The sequence below is a fragment of the Heteronotia binoei genome, chromosome 14, assembly GCF_032191835.1.
Source record: "Heteronotia binoei isolate CCM8104 ecotype False Entrance Well chromosome 14, APGP_CSIRO_Hbin_v1, whole genome shotgun sequence".
In the NCBI taxonomy this organism is placed as follows: Eukaryota; Metazoa; Chordata; class Lepidosauria; order Squamata; family Gekkonidae; genus Heteronotia; species Heteronotia binoei.
The window spans coordinates 66,214,375-66,230,387 of NC_083236.1; the positions used below are offsets into that span (position 1 = coordinate 66,214,375).

At 51.6% G+C, this 16,013-nt stretch overlaps 1 non-coding gene across 1 annotated transcript; it reads left to right on the forward strand.

Annotated features, from left to right (window-relative positions):
- The first annotated feature begins 6,527 nt into the window (after positions 1 to 6,527).
- TRNAS-AGA (transfer RNA serine (anticodon AGA)) lies at positions 6,528 to 6,602 on the forward strand. The gene has a single exon. It is a non-coding gene; the product is annotated as a tRNA-Ser (tRNA).
- The last annotated feature ends 9,411 nt before the right edge of the window (positions 6,603 to 16,013 follow it).

The following is a 16,013-nucleotide window of genomic DNA, read 5'->3' on the forward strand; positions in this document are numbered from 1 at the left end:
ATGTGACACAGAGTGTTGGACTGGATGGGCCATTGGCCTGATCCAACATGGCTTCTCTTATGTTCTTCTGTGACACAGAGTGTTGGAATGGATGAGCCATTGGCCTGATCCAACAGGGCTTCTCTAATGTTCTTTTGTGACACAGAGTGTTGGACTGGATGGGCTATTGGCCTGATCCAACAGGGCTTCTCTAATGTTCTTTTGTGACACAGAGTGTTGGACTGGAGGGGCCACTGGCCTGATCCAACAGGGCTTCTCTAATGTTCTTTTGTGACACAGAGTGTTGGACTGGATGGGCCACTGGCCTGATCCAACATGGCTTCTCTTATGTTCTTCTGTGACACAGAGTGTTGGACTGGATGGGCCATTGGCCTGACCCAACATGGCTTCTCTTATGTTCTTATCTCTCTGTCCAAATTTCTCCCCAGATTTTGTGATTTTCTAAAGCAGCACGAGTTAGGAATCTTCTGATTCTTCTATAGTTGGTTTTTGGGGGGTTTTCTGTACATGAGCAGTCTGATTGGACTTTCAGCTTGCATTTCGCACAAATGCACACCAAGCACATGAGCACACTGATTTAATCTCAGCACGCACGCACACAAAAAAAGGACTTGGTCCCATCAGCTTTCTTTTTCTTCATCTCTGTGCTCAGATTTAATCAGGGGATACAGGAACACACTTGAAGCTGCCTTTTACTGAATTTTTACCCTTAGCCCTTCAAGATCAGTCTTGTCGGGGGTGGAATTCTAGCAGGAGCTCCTTTGCATATTAGGCCACACACCCCTGATGTAGCCAATCCTCAAAGAGCTTACAAAAAAGAGTCTTGTAAGCTCTTGGAGGATTGGCTACATCGGGGGAGGGGTGGCCTAATATGCAAAGGAGCTCCTGCTAGAATTCCACCGGAGTCTTGTCTACTTAGGCAGGCAGTGGTCTGAGGTCTTTCACATCATGGACGACCACACCCTTTTAACTGGAAATGCCAGGAATTGAACCTGGGGCCTTCTGCATGTCAAGCAAACACTCTGCCATGGAGCCACAGCATCTCCCCTAAGTATGCACACATCGAAAGTTATTTTTGTGCTGTGATTTCATAATGATATTTATGCTATCCCTACACCCCAAAAAACAACCTGAATATTATGGTAAATGGCACACACATACACATTCATGGAAGTATGGGGAGAATCTACTTATCCCTGACAATAAATATATGATTCCAGAGCCTGGAGCAATGGGCGTAAGTGAAAAGGAAGGGGGGGGGAATTCTCTTTTGTGGAACTTCCTAAAAATGTCTTCTTCCTTCCTTCTTTTCCAGTGTTAATGCGGCCAAAGGGCAGATGTGGATGTCGGCATCTTTAATGTGTCCCACATGCTAAAAGGATGAAAACATGGGCCTTAGTTTATCCTGCCTGAAAGGTGAGCTGCCACATCCCCCCCCACCACCACAGCCTTTTGCATTCCAAAGCTAGACTTCAAACCCACCATGTAACCAATGAACAGCATAGAACAGGGCTGTGCTGCTTACCCCAGGGTTTTGCCTGAAGGCTGTGCAGGGTAGAGGTTAGAGCACTGGGCTGGGATCTTAGGAGGCCAGAGGTGGAACCCCCGCTCTGCCACAGAAGCTTGCTGGGTGATCTTGGGCCAAGCCAGTGGTGGCCAAACTGGGGCTCTTTCACACATATTGTGTGGCTCTCAAAGTCCCCACTGCCCCATCAGCCAGCGTGGAGAAGACATTTGTTTCTTGAAATGACTTCTGCAAGCCAAGCCAGCCAGCAGCTTAGAGAATGCATTTAAGTTGCTTTCTCCCCACCTCTCCCTCCGCCCTCCCCATCTATTTTCCTTCCTTTCTTTCTTTCTTTCTTTCTTTCTTTCTTTCTTTCTTTCTTTCTTTCTTTCTTTCTTTCTTTCTTTCTTTCTTTCTTTCTTTCTTTCTTTCTTTCTTTCTTTCTTTCTTTCTTTCTTTCTTTCTTTCTTTCCTCCCTCCCTCCCTCCCTCCCTCCCTCCCTCTCTCTCTCTCTCTCTCTCTCTCTCTCTCTCTCTCTCCCCCCCCTCCCTCCCTCCCTCCCTTGTGGCTCTCAAACACCTGATGTCTATGTCTTGAGGCTCTCAAACATCTGGCGTTTCTTCAATGTGGCTCTTACATCAAGCAAGTTTGGCCATCCCTGGGCCAAGCACACACTCGCAGCCCTGCCCTACCTTGCAGGGTGGTTGTTATGAGGGTAAAATGGAGAAGGGGAGAGTTCTGTCAGACACCTTGGACCCCCGCTGAGGAGAGAGGTGGGGTAGAAATGAAATAAATAAAGCAATAAAGCCCCCACTCCCCAATTTTCACTTGTGCATCAGATAACTGTAGTTTAGAAAAGGTTTTGAAGCAAATTCAAAGGGTGTTGGGGAGTGAGATTCTGAAGCATGTTCTCACCATAGAAACTGGCTAGCAAATGTTCATGCTTTCTTCTGACCCCCCCCCCCCCCCGGCAATAGAAACCATTGGGTATTGTTGGGAGCAGGGCTTTTTTCTGTAGCAGGGACTCCTTTGCATATAAGGCCACATCCTCCTGATATAGCCAATCCTTCAAGACCTTACAGGGCTCTTCTTACAGGGCCTACAGTAAACTCCAGGAGGATTGGCTACATCAGGGAGTGTAGCCTAATATGCAAAGGAGTTCCGGCTACAAAAAAGCCCTGGTTGGAAGGGTCCAGATTATGGAAGAGGGGCTGTGCTATGGGAGGGGTTGGCTGCACATCTCATTTCTGCTCTGAACTCTGCCAGAGAGCCAGTCTCTCTCACCCACTGTCTCCCACTCCACTGGGAGTGCAACCCTGGCCATACCTTTCAGTAATAATAAGAACTGCAAGAAGGTAGTATATGCAAGGACCTGAAAGTGTCTCCCTCCCTCCCACCAGTTTGGCGTAGTGGTTAAGTATGCATACTCTTATCTGGGAGAACTGGGTTTGATTCCTTACTCCCCTTCACTTGCAGCTGCTGGAATGGCCTTGGGTCAGCCAGAGCTCTCGCAAAGTTGTCCTTGAAAGGGCAGCTGCTGGGAGAGCCCTCTCAGCCCCACCCACCTCACAGGGTGTCTGTTGTGGGGGGAGAAGATATAGGCGATTGTAAGCTGCTCTGAGTCTCTGGTTCAGAGAGAAGGGCGGGGTATAAATCTGCAGTCTTCTTCTTCTATCCAGACAGCAAGTCTTACCCATGTAAGGATGTAAATCTGGCAAGCTGATGCTTGTTATTTCCTCATTATTAACAAAGGTAACACTTTGAAAATGGAGGTGGGGGTTGGAATTCAGCATGCCAGTGTTTGTATTTGAATATGGGAAGTTTATACAGGTGGCTGAATGCTTTGCATGCAGAAGGTCCCAGAGGCAAGCTCCAGCATGTCCTGTTAAAAGGATGCCAAGTGATGGAGCTAGAAAAGGCCTTGGGAGAACCACCAAGAGCCAAAGGAGTTAGATGACGCTGATGAATCAGTGGCCTGACTCCACAGAGCTGAGTGGTTTCAAATGAGCAATGCGGCATGGGATTGCAATTTTAATTTAATTACAGAGCGCCGCAGAACACGGGCAGAACGCCCTTAAGGTCGTCCGTAATGGGTCAGTTTTGAAACGAACAGCTCTGAATTACAATCCGGAACTGCATGAAGCAGAGGGAGAATTCTGCATGTTCCAAACAGGGCGCTTTTTTTTTTTTTGTAGCAGGAACTCCTTTGCCTGTTAGGCCACGCCCCCCTGGTGTAGCCAATCCTCCAGGAGCTTACAGGGCTCTTCGTACAGGGCCTACTGCAAGCTCCAGGAGGATTGTCTCTGCATCAGAGGGGTGTGGCCTAATAGGCAAAGGAATTCCTACTGCAAAAAAAGGCTCTGCGAGGGGCTAAGGTTACAGCCTTGTACATGTTGACCTGGGAATGAGCCCCACAGGACATAGCAGGACTTAACTTCTGAGGACAGATGCTCTGGTGCAGGGCCATAGAAGATTGCATGTTTGGCGGGGCCCACTTCAGGATTTGTTGTTGGGGTGGGGGGCAGGGGGGGCACCTGGTTTGGCAGCCCAGGGCTTTCAGCACTGTAAGCTGCCTTGAGTTCCACAAGCTATCCCCCCCCCCTTTGTGCCTGGGCAGTCGCAGCAGCTCTGCTCCCCCCAGCCCCTTTCTTATGTGGCCCTATCTCAGAGAGACAGAGACCTCTTGACTCTCTCTCCCCCATCCTTTGCTCTGCACCCTGTGTTAGGGAAGGGGAGGGGGGGAAAGCGAAAAGACCAGCAGCGATACTACTTTTCTTCACACCCCTTCCAACCCTCCCAGCAATAAACACAGAACAATGGTCACATTCAACAGCCAGTTTCCCTTCCAGGAAGCCCCACCAAACAATGAGCACAGCCACAAACCTACTGCCCTTTCACCACACCCCCTCCAGCCTAGAAACAGCAGCTCTCCATCAGCCCCGGCCTCACTCAGTGCACTGCAGCCAAGAAGGTCAGAGCGCCTGCTCCGGCTGCAACGCCACTGAGGATGTTCTCCGCAGCCGAGAACGAAACGTCTGGAAGGAAAACTTTCTCCGGTAGAACGCGGCACTTGAGCCCGAAAGATTCTACAAACCCTAATAGCAATACTGCTGCTCGTTCAGTGAGCAAAAGGGACAGATTGGAGGCCCTCCTGTGTAGGGGCCATATAGTTGGAAGGGGGGGTCAGAAGGTTTGGCCCCGGTCCCTCCCAGGCCCCGCTGTAGCTACGCGCCTGTCAACATCTGAATCCATTCCGAGCCAACGGAAATTGAGGGGAGCAGACTGCAGGCACCATGCGCAGAATTGCCCTGCAAAGCTCTTTCTTCAGGAAGTGTGCTCTGTAGGTAGCCTTGACTCCAGCCCAGCGGCTTGACGGGGCGTTTACAGCTGCAATATCATCGCAGGGTCTTGAAGAGAACGCCTGGAGCCGCCTGCCGGGTATCTTCCCATCTAGTTGAAATTGCAGTTGGCAGGAGGTAGCAAGGGCCGCTTTCCCCTCCCAAGGACACACTGGAAAAGCAGAAGTGTGGGGTGATGGATTGCCAGGGAAGAGGGCACGGAGGGGAATTCTTTGCATGTTGATGGTCGGGTGGGAAAAGCCAGCCAGAGGGATTTTTTTTTTTGCTTCGTTTCTCTACTTGGCTGTAGGAGCAGGCAAGTCATAGGGTTTCCATGTCCCTCCTGAACGCTGGCAGGGGTGGGGGACGGGGCTGCCAGATCCAGGTAGGAAAATTCAGGGTTGGAGCTTGGGGAGAACAGGGACATCCCTTTTCTCCAGGGGAACTGATCTCTGTAGACTGCAGATGAAGAAGTAGGAGAAGAAGAAGGTATTGGGTTTATATCCCGCCCTCCACTCTGAATCTCAGAGTGGTCACAATCTCCTTTCCCTTCCTCCCCCACAACAGACGCCCTGTGAGGTGGGTGGGGCTGAGAGGGCTCTCCCAGCAGCTGCCCTTTCAAGAGCAAGAGCTCTGGCTGACCCAAGGCCATTCCAGCAGCTGCAAGTGGAGGAGTGGGGAATCAAACCCGGTTCTCCCAGATAAGAGTTTGCACACTTAACCACTACACCAAACTGGCTCTTTCAACCACCCTTTCAAGGACAACCTCTGCCAGAGCTGTGGCTGACCCAAGGCCATTCCAGCAGCTGCAAGTGGAGGAGTGGGGAATCAAACCCTATTCTCCCAGATTAGAGTCTGCACACTTAACCACTACACCAAACTGGCTATTTCAACCACCCTTTCAAGGACAACCTCTGCCAGAGCTATGGCTGACCCAAGGCCATTCCAGCAGCTGCAAGTGGAGGAGTGGGGAATCAAACCCTATTCTCCCAGATTAGAGTCTGCACACTTGACCGCTGAGCAGGAATGCACAGGAATCCAGTTCCAACTGGCTTGGCATCGGGGATGTGGCCTAGCATGCAAATGAGTTCCTGCTGGGCTTCTTCTACAAAAAAATCTCTGTGGAACAATGGTGACATCAGGGGTGTGGCCTAACATAAAATAAACGGAAACATATAAATAACATGCAGGACCTGTGAAACTCATGCAAAAATAAGACATTGCATGGTGAGAAGTCAATGGTCTAAATGATCGAAAGGTTTATAATGGTATAATTTCCCATAAAGAACTATATAATCAGAAGAAAAGTGGAAGAGCAAAAAGTTATTGGCTTTACTGACTAGATAGAAAATGAATAAAGAATCAGCATCCCACTCCATCCCAAGCCCAGAAAGAAAACAGAATTGAAAAGAAAAGAAATCGAAAAGTAAAGGGAGTGAGAAGGAAGCAAGTTCAGAAGCCAGGAGAGAACAGCAAATTATAAGGAGAGAAATTGACGAGACGTCATGTTTGTGGGCAATATGTCATGGGTTGCGGCATAATCTAGAAATGGATACCATTTTTCCGTAAAAGAGGTAATTCTCGGATAGATTTCAGTTGAAGCCAGTCGGTCAGCAATTTTGGCTATTCTCTGAAACTCTTCTTGGAGAAAACGGCAGCCTTGGAGGGTGGAGTCTATGGTTCGGGGAGGGACGGTAGCTCAGTGGTAGAGCATCTGCTCAGAAAGCAGAAGGTCCCAGGTTCAATCCCCGGCCTCTCCAACTAAAAAGGGTCCAGGCAAAGAGGCATGACAAAACTCAGCTTGAGACTCTGGAGAGCTGCTGCCAGTCTGGGTAGACAAGACTGACTTTGATGGACCCAGGAGGGTCTGATTCAGTAGAAGGCAGCTTCATATGTTCAACTATTTTACAGGAGGGACAGTGGCTCAGTGGTAGAACATCTGCTTGGTAAGCAGAAGGTCCCAGGTTCAATCCCGAGCTTCTCCAACTAAAAAGGGTCCGGGCAAATAGGTGTGAAAAACCTCAGCTTGAGACCCTGGAGAGCCGCTGCCAGTCTGAGTAGACAGTACTGACTTTGATGGAGCAAAGAGGGCCTGATTCGGTAGAAGGCAGCTTCATACGTTCATATGTTTTTCCCCAAGTCCTGCCCATCCCAGATCCACTCCCAAAGCTCATGGAATTTCCCAGCCGGAAGTTGGCAATCCTAGACATGTGGAGCCCCCCCCCCCCCGCCCACTCTTCACTCTCACCAGAGCGCAAGGTTTGTTTCTCCCTTTGCTGGAGAGAAGTCCTCCTTGCAACGCATTTTCTGAGGGGGGCTGACATGCCCTCCCTCCTCTCGCTGGCTAACCAGGACAAGGTGCTAAATATTGCATCGCCCATTAGCTTTGCTTGCTGCTCAGTCCCGGCACCGGGGAGCGCCGGCTGCTTTAATGCAAAGCCCAAGGTCTGCGCGCCTGCTGCCCTCCCTTCCCTGGGGGGCTCTTTGCGCAGCTTGGGCCCAGCCAGCTCCCTCAGGTCGCAGTGCTGGGGGAGGGCTCTTGAAAGCGATCTCCCAGCAAGAGGGGGGTAGCAAAAGCCCGCCACCAGAGCGCCCCATGGATTATTCATCCGTCTCTCGGAGTGATTGTTCCGCTTAATAAGCTGTGGCTGCTTTCAGCCAGCCGCGCAAAGGCACAAATGCTAGGCTTGCCAAGGCTGGGTCGAGAAATTCCTGGAGACTTGGGGGGTGGAACCTGTGGAGGGAGCTCATAAGAACAGCAGAAGAGCCCTGCTGGATCAGACCAGGGGTCCATCTAGCCCAGCATGCTGTCTCACAGAGCGGCTGAACAGTTCCCCTGGAGGGCCAACAACAGGGCAGAGAGGTCAAGGCCTTCCCCTGAGAAGAACATCAGAAGAGCCCTGCTGGGTCAGACCAGGGGTCCATCTAGCCCAGCATGCTGTCTCACACAGCAGCCAAATAGTTCCCCTGGAGGGCCCACAACAGGGCTTAGAGGCTGAGGCCTTCCCCTAATGTTGCCTCTTGGCAACAAGATTCTCACACAGTGGCCAACCAGAGCCCCTGGACATGGATTGCTGCTGCTAATCACCATGGCTAGTCGCCATTTTTAGACTTGTCCTCCGTGAATCTGTCTAATCCCCCTTCGGTATAGTGTTTTGTTGTAGTGGTTAAGTGTGCAGGCCTTTGATTCCCACCCCTCCACTTGCAGCTGCTGGAGTGGCCTTGGGTCACCCATAGCTCTTGCGGAGTTGTCCTTGAAAGGGTAGCTGCTGTGAGAGTTCTTTCAGCTCCGCTTACCTCACAGCAATGTTCCCTCTAAGCTGCAGAGTCTTGTGAGCAGAAATTCTACTTTGTGAGCTACTGGCATTAAAAATGTGAGCTGTTGGCGTTAAAGTTGTTTGTCGTGGGGGACGAAGGTAGAGGAGATTGTGAGCCACTCTGAGATTCAGAGTGAAGGGTGGGATATAAATCCTTCTTCTTTGTCTTTTAATTCCTGTGGCCGTCACTGCACCCTCTGGGGAGGGATGGTGGATCAGTGGCAGAGCATCTGCTTGGTAAGCAGAAGGTCCCAGGTTCAATCCCCGGCATCTCCAACTAAAAAGGGTCCAGGCAAATAGGTGTGAAAAACCTCTGCTTGAGACCCTGGAGAGCCGCTGCCAGTTGAGTAGACAATACTGACTTTGATGGAGCCAGAAGGATCTGATTCAGTAGAAGGCAGCTTCATATGTTCTTATGTCTAAGGGGAGAGACAGTGGCTCAGTGGCAGAGCATTTGCTTGATAAGCAGAAGGTCCCAGGTTCAATCCCCGGCATCTCCAACTAAAAAGGGTCCAGGCAAATAGGTGTGAAAAACCTCAGCTTGAGACCCTGGAGAGCCGCTGCCAGTCTGAGTAGACAATACTGACTTTGATGGACCCAGGAGGGTCTGATTCAGTAGAAGGCAGCTTCATATGTTCACAGTCCACTTTTAAATCACTCTCTCAGCAGGGCATTAATGCCGCTGCATCCATTGTCCAAAGGCGGGGGAAGGATCTCTATAGTGTGGAGATCAGTTGTAATTCTTTGGAGATCTCCAGGCCCCACTTGGAGGTTGGCAGCCCTACGAATGACTCACAAGACTGTAAGTCTGTGCTAGTAGGGTTGCCGCTTTCTCTGCTCTTCCCACACATGGTTTACACCTTCTTACAGCGTTCCAGTGGGTAGAGCACACTAATTCATGCAGTAACCCAATCGTTCACCTACAACTTGAATGCCAGTAGTTCACAAAGCATCTTTGCTCACAAGACTGCACAACTTAGATTGCTGGGATAGCCAGACTTGCTTAACGTAAGAACCGCATAGAATAAGCGTGAACATCAGATGTGAACATCAGATGTTTGAGAGCCACAAGGAAGGAAGGAAGGAAGGAAAATAGATTGCGGGAGGGAGAGATGAAAAGAAAGCAACTTTAACTTTGAATTCATTGTCCAAGCTGGCTTGGCTTGGAAACGTGATTTACAGACTGACATGACAGTGGGGGCTTCGAGAGCCACGCAATATGTGTGAAAGAGCCACATCTGGCTCCTGAGCCACAGTCTGGCCACCCCTGGGTTAGAGGGAGCATTGGCCACCCCCTGGAGGTTGGCAACCCTAATGACACTGCAGCACAGAGAGGTCCTTCCTGATGCTCAGCCCTGCAGGAATTCCCCAGGCCAGAGTTGGCAACCGTGTGCCCAGAGCAGGTTTGCAGCAGAAGCGAAATCGGTCTCGTGCTGTGTAGCTGCCAGCTTCGGAGGCCACCGGGGAGCCCAGCGGAGGCGGCTCTCAGCTCTTTGCAGGCCAGACAGAGGAGGGAAGGGGGCAGCTGACATGTGCAATAAACATAAATAATACATGTTTGGCTGCTCTTGCACATCACACCCCAAGAGTTCACCCGGCCTAATTTCTCACCCAGCCAGTTTGGTGTAGTGGTTAAGTGTGCAGGCTCTTCTCTGGGAGAACCGGGTTTGATTCCCCCCTCCTCCACTTGCAGCTGCTGGAATGGCCTTGGGTCAGCCATAGCTCTGGCAGAGCAGAGGTTGTCCTTGAAAGGGTGGTTGAAAGAGCTAGTTTGGTGTAGTGGTTAAGTGCGCGGACTCTTATCTGGGAGAACCAGGTTTGATTCCCCACTCCTCCACTTGCAGCTGCTGGAATGGCCTTGGGTCAGCCAGAGCTCTGGCAGAGGTTGGCCTTGAAAGGGTGGTTGAAAGAGCCAGGTTGGTGTAGTGGTTAAGTGCGCTGACTCTTCTCTGGGAGAACCGGGTTTGATTCCCCACTCCTCCACTTGCAGCTGCTGGAATGGCCTTGAGTCAGACATAGCTCTGGCAGAGGTTGTTCTTGAAAAGGTGGTTGAAAGAGCCAGGTTGGTGTAGTGGTTAAGTGCGCTGACTCTTATCTGGGAGAACCGGGTTTGATTCCCCACTCCTTCGCTTGCAGCTGCTGGAATGGCCCTGGGTCAGCCATAGCTCTGGCAGAGGTTGTTCTTGAAAGGGTGGTTGAAAGAGCCAGGTTGGTGTAGTGGTTAAGTGCGCTGACTCTTATCTGGGAGAACCAGGTTTGATTCCCCGCTCCTCCACTTGCAGCTGCTGGAATGGCCTTGGGTCAGCCATAGCTCTGGCAGAGGTTGTCCTTGAAAGGGTAGTTGAAAGAGCCAGGTTGGTGTAGTGGTTAAGTGCGCGGACTCTTATCTGGGAGAACCAGGTTTGATTCCCCACTCTTCCACTTGCAGCTGCTGGAATGGCCTTGGGTCAGCCATAGCTCTCATAGGAGTTGTCCTTGAAAGGGCAGCTGCTTTGAGAGCCCTCTCAGCCCCACCCACCTCACAGGGTGTCTGTTGTGGGGGGAGGAAGATATACGAGATTGTATGCTGCTCTGATTCAGCGAGAAGGGCGAGGTATAAATCTGCAGTCTTCTTCTTCATCATCTCCCAGGCGGAAGATTTGCTTCCTGCAAATCAAAGTGAGCGGGGAGGGGAAAGGGGCTTACGAAGTCCCTTCCGTTTTGCTGTTGGGGTGAAAATCTTTCTCGTTGTCAGTGCTTACCCAGGTGAGCCTCGAGCGCTTATCTAATGGCTCAGCCAGTCCGGCTTGCGGTCAGTCTGGTGAATAAGACTGAATCGGGCCGAGCCCTTGATCAATCAGTCCGCAATTCAATTCTCGGCTCTCCCGTTGCCTGGAAATGCATTTGTAAAATCGTGTCTCTCCTGGAGATGGACGGCTCCGGTGGGAGGTCTAATGCATGTCCATCCGCTGGTTGGGCAGAGGCCTGCATGGATGCTGAAGAGAATGTTGCTTCCTCGTCGTGAATAATAGAGGAGAGCGAGGGCTTGGAACCAAAGGACCTAGTGAGCCCGATTCACCTGAACATCATGCGTTTAGGGTTAACAGTGGGGCTGGCAGATCTCCCAGAATTACAGTGCATCTCCAGATGACCGAGATCGCTTCTTCTGGAGAAAACTCTCTCTACGTGGGGCTTCCCTTGACCCTGCTCCGGAAACTCCAGCGGGTGCAGAACGCAGCAGCCCGGTTGTTGGCATCGAAGCCTCTGCGGGCGCGGATGCATCTGGCGCTGCGCGAGCTGCACTGGCTACCTCTCGAGTACCGGATCCAGTTCAAGGTGTTGGTCTTTACCTTTGAGGCCCTTTAAGGCCAGGGGCCTGCATATCTTCGGGACCGCCTCTCCCCATATGAACCCCCCCCCCCGGGCTCTGAGGTCTGCTGCTCAACATCTGCTCATAGTCCTTGGTCCTAAGGATGCCTGGCTGGCTTCAACAAGGGCCAGGGCCTTTTCCGTGCAGGCCCCTACCTTGGTGGAATGAGCTCCCGCTGGAGATCTGGGCCCTGTGGGACTTATCAAGGTTTTGCAGGGCTGTAAAATGGAGCTTTCCCACCAGGCTTTTCATTAATCCAGTGGGCGTCCTTTGAAAGTCATCACTTCCCCCCAGCATTTCACCATTATGGTGTTATGTTATGCTATTAGCCATCAGCCACGTGCTGTTTACCACCAATGTCTGTTCTGTAATGTGGGAGGGACGGTGGCCTAGTGGCAGAGCATCTGCTTGGTAAGCAGAAGGTCCCAGGTTCAATCCCCGGCATCTCCAACTAAAAAGGGCCCAGGCAAGTAGGCGTGAAGAACCTCAGCTTGAGACCCTGGAGAGCCACTGCCAGTCTGAGAAGACAATACTGACTTTGATGAACCGAGGGTCTGATTCGGTAGAAGGCAGCTTCATATGTTCATGTTCATTGTTTCCTTTAGGGGAGGGACGGTGGCTCAGTGGTAGAGCATCTGCTTGGGAAGCCGAAGGTCCCAGGTTCAATCCCTGGCATCTCCAAAAAAGGGTCCAGGCAAATAGGAGTGAAAAACCTCAGCTTGAGGCCCTGGAGAGCTGCTGCCAGTCTGAGTAGACAAGACTGACTTTGATGGACCAAGGTTCTGATTCAGTAGAAGGCAGCTTCATAGGTTCAATGTCTGTTTTTTGCTGCTCCTGTTTTGTAATGTCTGTTTTTATGATATTATTTTAACTCGGTGGTTTTATTGTAAGCTGCCTTGAGCCTGCTGGCGGGATATAAATCTAAAAATTAAATTAAATTAAAACAGCTGCTTTGGATGGTAGGCACCTGGGCTTTTTTAGTAGCAGGAACTCTTTTGTATATTAAGCCACGCATCCCTGAAGTAGCCAACCCTTCAAGAGCTTACAGGCCTCTTAGTACAGGGCCTACTGTAAGCTCCAGGAGGATTGGCTGCATCAGGGGGGTGAGGCCTAATATGCAAAGGAGGTCCTGCTAGAATTCCTTACAGGGCCTACTGAGAGCTCCAGGAGGATTGGCTGCATCAGGGGGTGGGGCCTAATATGCAAAGGAGGTCCTGCTAGAATTCCTTACAGGGCTCTTCGTACAGGGCCTACTGGAAGCTCCAGGAGGACTGGCTACATCAGTGGGGTGTGGCTTAATATGCAAAGGAGGTCCTGCTAGAATTCCTTACAGGGCTGTTCATACAGGGCCTACTGGAAGCTCCAGGAGACTTGGCTACATCAGGGGGTAGGGCCTAATAGGCAAAGGAGGTCCTGCTAGAATTCCTTTCAGGGTTCTTCGTACAGGGCCTACTGGAAGCTCCAGGAGGATTGGCTGCATCAGGGGGTGGGGCCTAATATGCAAAGGAGGTCCTGCTAGAATTCCTTACAGGGCTCTTCGTACAGGGCCTACTGGAAGCTCCAGGAGGATTGGCTGCATCAGGGGGTGGGGCCTAATATGCAAAGGAGGTCCTGCTAGAATTCCTTACAGGGCTCTTCGTACAGGGCCTACTGGAAGCTCCAGGAGGATTGACTGCCTCAGGGGGTGGGGCCTAATATGCCAAGGAGGTCCTGCTAGAATTCCTTACAGGGCTCTTCGTACAGGGCCTACTGGAAGCTCCAGGAGGATTGGCTGCATCAGGGGTGTGTGGCCTAATATGCAAAGGAGTTCCTGCTGCAAGAAAAGCCCTGGTGAACTCTATAGCTTTATGCCCCTCAGAGGTCTCCCAGTCCTGCCTTCCCTAGTCTCCACCCCCAAATCTCCAGGAATCTCCCAACCCAGAGTTGGCAACCCTTCTAGGGAGGTCCCAAGTTCAATCCCTGGCATCTCCCTACCTGGAGTTGGCAACCCCAGCAGTCAGTTCACGGCCACTCCCACTCTGCCCCCTGCCAATGGGGCCCTGCAGACAGCTGCTTGAACCGGCCTTAGGCCCACTTTGCAGGGTTGTTGTAAATATGTCTAGGTTACTGTCTAGATATATGAACCCTCTGGTGCGATGGGAGTTTATTTGGACGTAAATCCCACTGAATTCAGTGCCACTTACGCTCGTGTAAATCACCAAGAATGGCAGCCTAAGGATATTGTTATTTAAAAGACTGCCAACAGCCCTGACCTGGATAACCCAGGCAAGACCGATCTTATCAGATCTCGGAAGTTAAGCAGGGCCGACCCTGGCAAGTACCTTGGATGGAAGACCTCTAAGGAATACCAAGTCCGGGACACAGAGGCAGGCAATAGCAAGCCTCCTCCCTGAATGTACAAGTGTCCAGTAGGGGTCGCCAGAAATCAGCCGTAACTTCCAGGCATGCATGCACACAAACTCACAAATGCTGTGCCAAGAAGGTCCGTTCATTCTGAGGCAAGGACAATAGCCTCACAGCATAGATCCCCTACACTACTGCAGCTGTGTCTGACCTCTCCAGACCCAAGGGGGCTGCTGCTGGGACAGGAAAACTGCAGGAAAATCTGCCATGTTCAAGCCCTGTTGCTGTTGTGCTGCATCAGCAGTGACGTCAACCACTTTGTTCCTGGGAGGACACTGGAAACCACCAAGGTCTCTGAGGCTGTCCCCTGCTGAGTGACTTCACCATATCGCCATTCAGCTGCTCCATTAGGGGAGGAGCTGTGGCTGAGTGGCAGAGCACTTGCTTGGCATGCTGAAGGTCCCAGGTTCAATCCCCGGCATCTCCAGTTAAAAACACCAGGCAGGAGGTTATATGAAAGACCTCGGCCTAAGACCCTGGAGAGTCGCTGCCAGTTGGAGTAGACAAGACTGACCTTGATGGACCCAGGGTCTGATTTGAGTAGGAGGCACTTTCAGGTGTTCAGATTGGGGAGAGACTGTGGCTCAGTGGAAGAGCTGCATGGCATGCAGAAGGTCCCAGGTTCAATCCCCAGTAGCATCTCCAGTTAAAAGGACCAGGCAGAAGATGATGGGAAAGACCTCTACCTGAGACCCCGGAGAGCCATGGAGAGGGGCCATAGCTCAGTGGTAGAGCCTCCGCTTGGCATGTAGAAAGTCCCAGGTTCAATCCCTGGCATCTCCAGTTAAAAGGACCAGGCAGGAGATGATGGGAAAGACCTCCACCTGAGACCCGGAGAGCAATGGAGAGGGGCCACAGCTCAGAGGCAGAGCGTCTGCTTGGCATGCAGAAGGCCCCAGGTTCAATCCACGGCATCTCCAGTTGAAAGGACCAGGTAGGAGATGATGGGAAAGGCCTCAACCTGAGACCCCGGAGAGCCATGGAGAGGGGCCATAGCTCAGTGGTAGAGCCTCTGCTTGGCATGCAGAAGGCCCCAGGTTCAATCCCCAGTAGCATCTCCAGTTAAAAGGACCAGACAGGAGATGATGGGAAAGACCTCCACCTGAGACCCTGGAGAGCCATGGACAGGGGCCACAGCTCAGAGGTAGAGCCTCTGCTTGGCATGCAGAAGGCCCCAGGTTCAATCCCCGGCATCTTCGGTTGAAAGGACCAGGCAGGAGGTGATGGGAAAGACCTCAGCCTGAGACCCCGAAGAGCCATGGAGAGGGGCCATAGCTCAGTGGTAGAGCCTCTGCTTGGCATGCAGAAGGCCCCAGGTTCAATCCCCAGTAGCATCTCCAGTTAAAAGGACCAGGCAGGAGATGATGGGAAAGACCTCCACCTGAGACTCCGGAGAGCCATGGACAGGGGCCACAGCTCAGTGGTAGAGCATCTGCTTGGCATGCAGAAGGCCCCAGGTTCAATCCCCGGCATCTCCAGTTGAAAGGACCAGGCAAGAGATGATGGGAAAGACCTCAGCCTGAGTCCCCGAAGAGCCATGGAGAGGGGCCATAGCTCAGTGGTAGAGCCTCTGCTTGGCATGCAGAAGGCCCCAGGTTCAATCCCCGGCATCTCCAGTTGAAAGGACCAGGCAAGAGGTGATGGGAAAGACCTCAGCCTGAGTCCCCGAAGAGCCATGGAGAGGGGCCATAGCTCAGTGGTAGAGCCTCTGCTTGGCATGCAGAAGGCCCCAGGTTCAATCCCCAGTAGCATCTCCAGTTAAAAGGTCCTGCCTGAGACTTTGGAAAGCTGCTACCAGTCTGAGTAGACAAAATTGATCTTGAGGGACCAAAGGTCTGACTCAGTAGAAGGCAGCTTTCCCCTGTGTCTGTGTCTGCTCTCCCTTTGGTTGCTGTCCCTAGCAGTGGATTCTTCCAGAAAGCAGCAGCAGAAAAAAAAGGTTCCGTGCAGAAAAGGGCAACTAGAATGATTAAAGGGTTGGAACACTTTCTCTATGAAGAAAGGTTAAAACGCTTGGGGCTCTTTAGCTGGGAGAAATGTCAACTCAGGGGTGACATGATAGAGGTTGACAAGATTATGCACGGGATGGAGAGAGCAGAGAA